The sequence below is a fragment of the Lepidochelys kempii genome, chromosome 1 (genome assembly GCF_965140285.1).
Source record: "Lepidochelys kempii isolate rLepKem1 chromosome 1, rLepKem1.hap1, whole genome shotgun sequence".
NCBI classification, from domain to species: domain Eukaryota; kingdom Metazoa; phylum Chordata; order Testudines; family Cheloniidae; genus Lepidochelys; species Lepidochelys kempii.
This window is the reverse complement of record NC_136380.1, coordinates 8,814,025-8,825,437: the sequence shown is the minus strand read 5'-3', so window position 1 is coordinate 8,825,437 and position 11,413 is coordinate 8,814,025. Positions and strand designations below refer to the sequence as shown.

The 11,413-nt window shown below is 47.1% G+C and overlaps 2 pseudogenes; one reads left to right on the top strand and one right to left on the bottom strand.

Annotated features, from left to right (window-relative positions):
- Window positions 1-309: 309 nt before the first annotated feature.
- On the top strand, window positions 310-1,375 carry LOC140905617 (olfactory receptor 52R1-like; annotated as a pseudogene).
- Window positions 1,376-7,453: 6,078 nt separating this feature from the next.
- On the bottom strand, window positions 7,454-8,443 carry LOC140899362 (olfactory receptor 52R1-like; annotated as a pseudogene).
- Between the last annotated feature and the right edge of the window lie 2,970 nt (window positions 8,444-11,413).

The window sequence follows — 11,413 nt, the reverse complement described above, 5'->3', positions numbered from 1 at the left end:
ACTTGTGTTTCCCGCTGATGCCTATTAAAGTGTCCCACACCACGATGTGTGGGAATAATTGACGAAAGGAGCACCATAAAATATGGAATTGACATTAGTAGGGTCAGTTGTTCATAATTCATTTATCTGAATAATGAAAATGACATTTTTCAGTGTGTGAAGAGCGACCAATCGGCTTCATCCATGAGAAGAGCTTCCAGTTGTGTATGTAGTGTCTAATATTAACATTTTCTCTCCATCCAGGCATTTGTCCTGCGACCATCACGCTAGCCCCAGGGCCATACAGGAAGTCAGGGGAACGTACGGTCTATGCAAGAAACACCATTCTGGCTCAGTGTTGGACACCATGTCAGATTCCAACTCAACCAATTTCACAAACCCCTCCACCTTCATCCTGCTGGGCATTCCTGGCCTGGAGGCAGCCCATGTCTGGATCTCCATCCCCTTCTGTGCCATGTACGCCATAGTCATCTTGGGGAACTTCACCATCCTGTTCATCGTGAAGAGGGAGCCAAGCCTCCATCGGCCCATGTACTATTTCCTCTGCATGCTGGTCATCACTGACCTGGTCCAGTCTACATCCGTCCTACCCAAAATGCTGAGCATCTTCTGGTTCAATTCCAGGGAGATCCATTTCAGTGCCTGCCTCACCCAGATGTACTTCATTCTCAGCTTCTCTGTGATGCAGTCTGGGATCCTTGTGGCCATGGCTTTTGATCGCTACGTGGCCATCTGCGATCCCCTGAGACATTCCACCACTCTGACAAACCCTGTGGTGGCCAAAATTGGCCTGGCCATGGTGCTGCGTGGTGTCATGTTCATATTTCCCTATCCCTTCCTGGCGAGTAAGTGGCCATATTGCAGAACCAACATCATTCCCTACACATACTGCAAGCACATAGCTGTAGTGAAGCTGGCCTGCACCGACATCCGCATCAGTAGTTACTACAGCCTCTCTGTGGCATTCTTGGTGATCTGTCTGGATGTGTTTTGTATTGCTGTGTCCTATATCCAGATCCTCAGGGCCATCTTCAGCCTCCCAACAAAGGACACCCGCCTCAAGACTTTTGGGACCTGCAGCTCCCACCTCTGTGTCATCTTAGCCTCTTATACCCCACATATCTTCTCCACCATCACGCAACGGTTTGGACACAATATGGCCCTGTATTTCCATGTTCTCATGGACAACGTGTGTCTCCTGGTGCCCCCCATGTTAAACCCCATCATCTATGGGGTGAGGACCCAAGAGATCTGGGATAGGCTGCTCCACATCTTTACTCATAAAGGACCTAAAGCTTTCTCCTGGTGCTCTGGCTCTCAGGTTGAGCTCCATGCAGGGCTGGCTGGTGACATGGTGCTGGGCCCGCTTCCCTGAATCACTGACTGGCCAGTCATAGAGACATAAAATCCCTTCCTGACCTTACTGTCTTGTGTCAGAATGATAAATTGGCTAATCTGTCTATGTGCAACTCATAGGGATGCTGCCTTTCTCATTCCTGGTAACTGGAAGCCTGATTCCCCACCCCTGCTCTACGTCTTCCCCTCAAGGCCCCGTCTGCAACTCTCTCCTCTCTTCTCCTCCCCCTTTCACTCTCTGGATCATCCCTGTGATACTCTGCACTCCGAAGCACCCCAAATTGACCATGGTGATGTAATTATGGTACTTTTTGTACAAAATATTCCCTGTGAGCTATTATTCTAAAAGTCTTGATCTGCTAAACATCGATATCTCCTTGGGTTGTATGTGCGATCATTGTATGTGAAGTTATGAAATCGTGCTATGTGTGTGTTACTAAAGTGTGATGTGAGGCTCGAAACACCCAAAACTAGCCTGTCAGGTATGTCAATGGTGTAGCCAGACAGCGTTAATTGCTGTCGTCAACACCCACCGAGGGAAGAAACCACTAGCACAGGAACTCTGTACAAGGAAGCCTCTTTGGAGGGAGCACAGAGACAATGGAGAATGTTTGATGAATGGGATGGATCCCCCATATCACATGCATAGACCTTCCAGCAAGCTGGAAGAAACTGTAAAAGATGGGGAGTGACATCATCTCTTGTATTCTTTCTTGCACAACTCAAAACCTTCAAGAAGCTCTGAAAGGCAGAGGACTTTGAATAGGGGAGGGGAACCCAAGCTGCAAAGCAGATGCAGCCTGTGCCTCAAGAATCTGTAAGACTGCTTGTATCATCAGTCAGGGTGAGATATTGCTGATTCAAATCCTACCTAGTTTGTAGAAATCTTAGATTGCAAGATTGTTTGATTTCCTAGGTAACCTGCTTTGATCTCTTTGTTATCACTTATAATCACTTAACATCTATCCTTCTGTAGTTAATAAACCTGAATAATGTTTTATCTTGACCAGTGTGTTTTTGAGTGAAGTGTTTGGAAATCTTAGCTCTGTTAAGAAAGGGTGTTGAATATCTTCCCTCCATCAAGGGGAGAGTGGATTATTTAATGAGTTTATGCTGTACACATTGCTGTGCAGTTCAAGACCGTCTAATTCTGGATTTAAGCTCCATCGGGGTGCAAGGCTGGGGAGCTGGGAAAGTGGCTCGTGCCTCCATTGTTGGTCCATGAGTGGCTCAGGTAAAGCCCTCCGATCACTTAGTCGGGTGTGCAGCGCCACCTGCTGTTGTGTTGGGTGAGAACAGGGCCCGGAGGGGCTGGCTGTGTGTCACCAGCAGAGCAAGGGGAGAGGCCAACCCAGCTGAGTGGTTTGGGGGCACAGCAGTCCCAACAGCTCCCAGGCTTCACGCTGGGGGCACATCCTGTCACACTCTCCACCTCCCACCCAACCCCCACACAGCTGGGCTCCCTCTGCTCCCAAGCTGGGACGGGAGCTGCTGCAGCCTGACAAGGAGCTTGCCTGAGGGTAGGAGGTGGCCCCGGTTAATGATGCAATGCTACCTTCTGCACTGCAGTAACCAGATATCATTATACGTAGAGACATGAATAGAATTCTTAAGTCAGTTTCATGGTAATGATGGTGAGCTTTAGAGTAGCAAAGAGTTTTCAGAATTGATCCTTAGGTTGCAGTCGAATGTCCAATATCAGGGTGATCCAGAATGGAACTGGAGACCTCAGTCTTGTGACTTGAGTTTCCCTGATGAAGCTTAAGCAGATTTGAGATGACAGGATCAGGGCCCAAGTATTCTTTTATAGTCCCAGGGGGAGCCCAGAGAAGGGTGATAGAATCACAGAAAGCACTGAGGAGGTGGGTGTGGGTTCCTTTAGCGCTGGAGCAGGAAGCAACACCATCCCACTGCGTAGGAAAGATAGGAAGTATGGCAAGAGACCACCCTGGCTTAACCAGGAGACATTCAATGATCTAAAACTCAAAAAAAGAGTCCTACAAAAAGTGGAAACTCTGTCAAATTACAAAAGATGAATATAAACAAATATCACAAGTGTGCAGAGACAAAATTAGAAAAGGCAAGGCACTAAACGAGATCAAACTAGCTAGGGACATAAAAGGAAACCAAAAAAATTTCTACAAATACTTTAGAAGCAAGAGGAAGACCAAGGACAGAGTAGGCCCGTTACTCGATGATGGGGGAAAGACAATAACAGAAAATGTGGAAATGGCAGAGGTGCTTAATGTCTTATTTGTTTCCATTTTCACCATGAACGTTGGTGGCGAGTGAACATCTAACATAGTGAATGCCAGTGAAAATGAAGTAAGATCAGAGTCTAAAATAGGGAAAGAACAAGTCAAAAATTACTTAGACAAGTTAGATTTCTTCAAATCACCAGGGCCTAATGAAATGCATCCTAGAATACTCAAGGAACTGACTGAGGAGATATCTGAGCCATTAGCAATTATCTTTGAAAAGTCATGGAAGACAGGAGAGATTCCAGAAGACTGGAAAAGGGCAAATATAGTGCCCATCTATAAAAAGGGAAATAAGGACAACCCAGGGAATTACAGACCAGTCAGTTTAATTTCTGTACCTGGAAAGATAATGGAGCAAATAATTAACCAATCAATTTGCAAACATCTAGAAGATAATAAGGTGATAAGTAACAGCATGGATTTGTCAAGAACAAATCGTGTCAAACCAACCTGATAGCTTTCTTTGACAGAGTAACAAGCCTTGTGGATGGGGGAAAGCAGTAGATGTGGTAAATCTTGACTTTAGTAAGGTTTTTGATACTGTCTCGCATGACCTTCTCATAAATAAACTAGGGAAGTACAACCTAGATGGAGCTACTCTTAGGTGGGTGCATAACTGGTTGGAAAATCATTCCCAGAGAGTAGTTATCAGTGGTTCACAGTCATGCTGGAAGGGCATAACGAGTGGGGTCCCTCGGGGATCAGTTCTGGGTCCGGTTCTGTTCAATATCTTCATCAATGATTTAGATAATGGCATAGAGAGTACACTTATAAAGTTTGCAGATGATACCAAGCTGGGAGGGGTAGCAAGTGCTTTGGAGGATAGGATTAAAATTCAAAAGGATCTGGACAACTGGAGAAATGGTCTGAAGTAAATAGAATGAAATTCAATAAGGACAAATGCAAAGTACTCCACTTGGGAAGGAACAATCAGTTGCACACATACAAAATGGGAAATGACTGCCTAGGAAGGAGTACTGCAGAAAGGCATCTGGGGGTCATTATGGACCACAAGCTAAATATGAGTCAACAGTGTAACGCTTTTGCAAAAAAAGCAAACATCATTCTGCAATGTATTAGTAGGAGTGTTGTAAGCAAGACACAAGAAGTAATTCTTCTGCTCTACTCAACACTGATTAGGCCTCAACTTGAGCATTATGCTCAGTTCTGGGCAACATATCTCAGGAAAGATGTGAACAAATTGGAGAAAGTCCAGAGAAGAGCAACCAAAATTTTTCAAGGTCTAGAAACATGACCAGTGAGGGAAAATTGGAAAAATTGGGTGTGTTTAGTCTGGAGAAGAGAAGACTGAGAGTGGACATGATTACAGTTTTCAAGTACTCAAAAGGTTGTTACAAGGAGGAGGGAGAAAATTTGTTCTTCTTAACCTCTGAGGATAGGACAAGAAACAATGGGCTGAATTTGCAGCAATGGAGGTTTAGGTTGGACATTAGGAAAAACTTCCTAATTGTAAGAGTGGTTAAGCACTGGAATAAATTGCCTCGGGAGGTCATGGAATCTCAATCATTGGGGATTTTTAAGAGCAGGTTGGACAAACACCTGTCAGGGATGGTCTCTAGATAATACTTAGTCCTGCCTTGAGTGCAGGGGACTGGACTAGATGACCTCTCGAGGTCCCTTCCAGTTCTATAATTCTATAACACCAACTCAGGAAGGGAGGGGGGGTGGAGAGCCTGCCACTGAGACAACTGTCCAGGCTGTTAGCTGTGAGCCCTTCACGGCTGATCAGGGGATAGTTCCCACTCTAGAGAGCATAGGGGTATGTGTCCTAGAGGGGAGCCCAGAGGAGGAAACTGGGGGAGGAATAGTGGGAGTACAGGAATGTCTCCTCACTGATCACATGGGGGAGGATGCGCAGGACAGAATGGACGATTCAGCATTTGTGCTCCCAGGCACCCAGCCTGTGGCTTAGGCTTTGAAAGGGAACTGTGTAACTCACCTGCTGGAGGGGAGTAGTCACACAACTGACCTCTCTGGGTAGAGAGAGGGGTGACTCAGGGTATTCCAATCCAGGTCACAATTTTTCAGGACTTTGTTCCTGACGTGCTTGTGAAAACTAACTCTGTCTCTTTAAGACAGGATGTAGCTCCAACTGAATCAATGGTTGTCTATGGAAATGCTAATGACCCAGCTGACAGAGGGGAGGAGGAAATTCCCTGGGTTGGGAAGACGCAGAAACCAGCTGTGAATGAGCTGCCGGGAGAAGACACACCTCTTAGCCCAGAGAGCACAGATCACAACCCTATAGGAAAAGGGGAGGGGAAAATCCCAGTGCTGGGAGTAGGAATCACAGGGAAAGTCCAAGGTGGGAGCGGGGGTGGATTATTTCCATGGGCAAACCCTGGGGTTGGGCAGCAGAGCCACAGAGCGTTAGCCACCATGCAAATTCCTCTTATAACTGGCATACCAAGACCCCAAAGATGGCCTTAGACTCAGATCCCTACTGAAGGGGACACTGAGGGGAAAGGAAAACCAGTAACTAAACACTTGGAACTAAACAAATTTAATTAACGTGTTATGTTTTTAATGAGCCTCATGAGAATAGAAGCATGTCCTCTGAAATGATGGCTGAAGCATGAAGAGGCATGTGAATGTTAAGCGCATCTGGCATGTAAATATCTTGCGTCACTCATTAGAACAGTGCCATGTGAATGCTTATTCTCACTTTCAGGTGACATTGTAAACAAGAATCAGGCAGCATTATCTTCTGCAAATGTAAACAAACTTGTTTGTCTGAGTGATTGGCTGAACAGACTCCTTTTAACCCTTCCCTTGTGCATCAGATGTTCCTGCTCCATGCTCCACTTTTCAGCTCTTCTCTGCACCCTCCATTTTATTGTGCTGCCAAGTGGCACCCAGGGGTCCCAGCCGGTGCTGAGCACTCAGGGGAATGCTGCCGGCTCTAGCCTTGCCATCGGTGCTGCAATCCCCCTGCTCGCCCCAGCCTTTCACTTTGCTGGCTGTCTCTCTCCAGTTCTCAGGGGCTGCAGCCACAGTGATGGTCACCGCTCTCAGCTTCCTGACGGTGCTGGGCCAATTGCATCACGGGGCCACAGACCTCCAGGACACAGTGTGAGCTTCAGCCCAGCAGTGACGGACCCTGGATGAGAGCCAGGCAGTCTCCGGACTGCCGTACAGATTTCTCTCATGCCTGACACACCTCCCGATGCGGGGCTCTGGCCCCTTCCCCACCATGCACTCATCCCAACCATGACTGCCCCCTGCAGGATGCTAATCGATTGTCAGACGGAGCTACCCCAACAGCTCAGGCTTTCCCAGCCCACAGCACCCCATCTCAGCCCCTTGTGTCTTCTCATTATTGGGATTTGGGGCAGGTGCTGTCCGTCCAGCACCCAGCACCATGGGGACATGATGAGCCCCCTGGAGGATACTGCGGCACATGGTCACCTTACAATGGAGCTGTCTGTGTTCATTAGATGCTACGGGGATAGTGCTGGGGGTGACCCAGATGGGAACAGGAATCCTGAAGCAACTTTCACTGGTTCTTGGTCTAGTCCTGACCCAAATCTAGTCCCCGGGACTCCCCATCCCACTCCTCCTCAGCCCTCCCCACTTTTCTGGGTCTTTAGAAGCAATTAGAGGCAATTAGAAAGGTGACAACTCCATGAGTTGTACATAGACAGATTCCCCAGTTTGTCATGCTGAAACAGCACAGTAAGGTCAGGGAAAGGTTTAATGTCTCTTTGACTGGCCAGTCAGTGATTCAGGGAAGAGGCCCGAGCACCGTGTCAGCAGCCAGCTCTGCATAGAGTGCGGTCTGAGAACCAGAGCACCAGGAGAAAATGTTAGGTCCCTTAATGAGTAAAGAGCTGGAGCAGCCTATCCCGGATGTCCTGGGTCTTCGCCCCATAGATGATGGGGTTTAGCATGGGGGGCACCAGCAGGTACATGTTGGCCATGAGAACACGCAAATGCAGGGCCACATTGTGCCCAAACCGTTGCGTGAGGGCGGCAAAGAGATGTGGGATGTAAAAGGCTAAGATGACACAGAGGTGGGAGCCTCAGGTCCCAAAAGTCTTGAGGCGGGTGTCCTTTGTTGGGAGGCTGAAGATGGCCCTGAGGATCTAGGTGTAGGATATGGCAATAAAAAACACATGCATACCAATCACCAAGAATGCCACAGAGAGGCTGTAGTAACTACTGACGCTGATGTCGGTGCAGGCCAGCTTCACCACAGCTATGTGCTCACAGTAGGTATTTGGAATGATGTTAGTTCTACAATATGGCCACCTCCTCGCCAGGAAGGGATGGGGCAGTATGAGCATGATGCCGCGCAGCACCACGGCCAGGCCAATTTTGGCCACCACAGGGTTTGTCAGGGTGGTTGAATGTCTCAGGGGATAGCAGATGGCCACATAGAGATCAAAAGCCATGGCCACGAGGATTCCAGACCCTATCAAAAAGAAGCTGAGAATGAAGTACATCTGAGTGAGGCAGGCACTGAAATTGATCTCCCTGGAATTGAACCAGAAGATGCTCAACATTTTGGGCCGAATGGATGTAGACAGGACCAGGTCGGTGAAAGCGAGCATGCAGAGGAAATAGTACATGGGCCCATGGAGTCTCAGCTCCATCTTTATGATGAACAGGATGGTGAAGTTCCCCAAGATGGCTATGGCGTACATGGTGCAGAAGGGAATGGAGATCCAGACATGGGCTTCTTCCAGGCCAGGAATGCCCAGCAGGCTGAAGGTGGAGGGGTTTGTGAAGTCAGTTGAGTTGGAATCTGACATGGAGTAGGAGAGAAGATGTCCAATGCTGAGGCACAACGGTGTCTCCTGCATGTACCAACGTTCCCCTGACTTCCTATATGTGCCCAGGGTGTAGGGTGATGGTCGCAGGACAAATACCTGGATTTAGAGACAGTGTTAATGTGAGACACTTCATGCACTACTGGAGGCTGTTCTCATGGATGAAACAGCTTGGTCGCTTTTCACAGACTGAAATACTGCATTTTCTTTATTCAGATTAATGAATTATGAACAACTGACCCTACTAATGTTAATTCCATATTGTATGGTGCTCCTTTCATCAATAATTCCTACACATCGTGGTGTGGGAAACCTTAATAGGCACCAGCAGGAAACACGAGTGGATACTGGTTATCCCTTATTGTTCCCTAGGCCTTCTCTAGTCTGCCACATTTTTTTGCCAAAAGGCAGCATTTGGTGAAGAAATAGTGGATGTTTAAATACTGCAAACCCAGTTTCGATGGCAGAACTCCTCAGTTTGAGTGATGTAATAAAGTTGCAAGACTTGCAAGGTTTTTACACAACATTTTTGTCGCCAAAGTGCCAGTGTAGACACCGTACTTGATTTTATCACTTTAATTAGCCCATTGTTTTTCTCTCATGCCCAACATCCCCCACCCCTGGGAACACTCACCATGCTTTTAGTGTTCGTCAGCATGTGTGCTTGTCAAGGGTCAGCGGGAAAGGGATAGGTGTGTTACCAGCACTGTATTTTAATGTAGCATTTGAATGCTTTACATATAGTTAACAATAATGCTTTTGTTTATTGTTACTTGTGCTTCATCAGATATGTCCTTGAAAGGAGGCACCCCCTCCACTCCAGCTGAGTGTCTCTGCCAGATAAGAAAGCACCCAAGACAGAGCAAGGCGCTTTGTTCTGGGCGGTGCTGCAGAACTCTGATTCAGACAGGACGGAATTCAGGCAGTGGAGGGAAAGCGAGAAGCAGGAAAGAAAAGAAAATGAGGCATACATTAGGGATGCAATGGAGAGGCTGATAAAAGTTTTGGAGTGGGAAACCACCATGCTGCAGTCCCTTCTGATGCTCCAGACTGAGCAGATGGGTGCCCGCCCTCCCCTTCAGCAAATTCAGAACTCTTTGCCATGTCCTCCCCAGGCTCCACCCACACATTCCTTTCCAATTTCTGGGACGTCTCACTTTACAGTTCACTCCACCTCCACAGAAGCTTTTTCAAATGATAGCTGGACTTACACCCAGCTGTGTGTGTGTGCATAGTATTGTGGGGTTTTTGGCAATAAAAGCAAAGTTATTTGAATAAGAACCACTCTTTATTTGTTTCCACTGATGTTATGATAGCAGATGGCATTAGCACACAAGCAAGCAGTTTTATCATTTCCTTACATTGAACCCTGGGCCTGAACAATCACAACTGCTTCCTACACTACCAAAACTGGTCTTCATTATGCATTACAATCCCAAGCATAGCAATAACCATTACTCATTCTCATTTTCAAAGTGTTGCCGCAAAACCTTCCTGATTCAAATTTCCCCCATTCTGTCCTCTAATAGCCTTGGTATCTGGCTGCTCAAAATCAGCAGTCACGTGTTCTGTCTCAGCAGTGCATCCCTGAGCAAACTTTTTGCCCTTACCTTCACAAATATTATACAAGGTGAAACACATGGCTACAACCATGAGAATATTTTCCTCACTGAGGTCTAACCTGTTAAAAAGGCATCACCAGTGCACTTTTAATCGCCAAACGCACATTCCACGGCCATCCTGCTCCTACTCAGCCTATTGTTGAAATGCTCCTTACTGCTATCCAGGTTTCCCATGTACAACTTGATGAGTCCTGGCATTGGGGGGTACACCATGTCTCCCACGATCACTATGGGCATTTCAACATCTCCTGTGGGGATCTTCTGGTCTGGAAAGGAAGTTCCCACTTTCAGCTTTTTGTAAAGGCCGATGTTCCTAAAGATTCATGTGTCATGCACTTTTCTGGACCACTCTGCACTAATGTCAATGAAACGCCCACAGTGATCCTCGAGTGCCTGCAATACCGTGAAGAAGTACTCCTGCCGATTGATGTATTCCATTGTAAGGCATCCAGTGCCAAAATTGGAATATGCGTGCCATCTATTTCCCCTCCGCAGTTGGGGAAACCCATTCTTCAAAGCAGTGGCCAGTACGTCCCTCGACCCACACAGCTTTCAGCAGCTCCCATTGGCCTGGAGCAGCGAACTGCAGCCACTGGCAGTTGCGATCAGCCAAACCTGGAGACACGGCAGGTAAACAAACTGGCCCGGCCCGGCAGGGGCTTTCCCTGCACAAGCAGCAGATCAAGTTTGGGAACCACTGCTGCAAAGCCATCAACAATGTCACGCACATTGCCAAGAGTTACAGTCTTGCACAGCAGTATGGGATTAATGGCACTCTACAGAGTCATGCTGTAGGGAGTTTCCCATTCACCTAGCTACTGAAAATCTGAGAGGGGGAAAAAAGCACCTTTGCCAAGACATGTGCCAGGGGAAACATCCCAACTAGAACACACCTCAGGGAAAAGACTTGGGCATCATTGATAGCAGCTCCACAGAAACACCTGCTCATTTGCAGTAGTGGCCATGACAAAGACAATGTTTAGATGCCTAAGGAATCTGAGGAAGAATATCCTGCTCTGGAGATGCACTCAGTTTTGGTCACCCAGTCTCTATAAAGGATCTAGCAGATAGGAAGGGGATTTCCCAGGCAGGCTGTGAGAATGGGGGAGGCTGGTGTATGGGGACAGACTGAAAAGTCTGGGACTCGTTAGTTTAGAGAAGAGACAATTAAGGGGGCATATGATAGAGGAGAACAAAATAAAGAATGGAACTGATTTCATTGAAATGGACAAACAGAGAACAGCTCCCAGCCAGTAATAGCTATCTACAGACACCCTTCAAAAGGGCTAATTCCCCAAGGATGATGCAAATTATCAGCAAAACTGATTGGGAGGAAAAATTTAGACAGAAAAATAGGAATGAAAAATGGAACTTCTTTAAG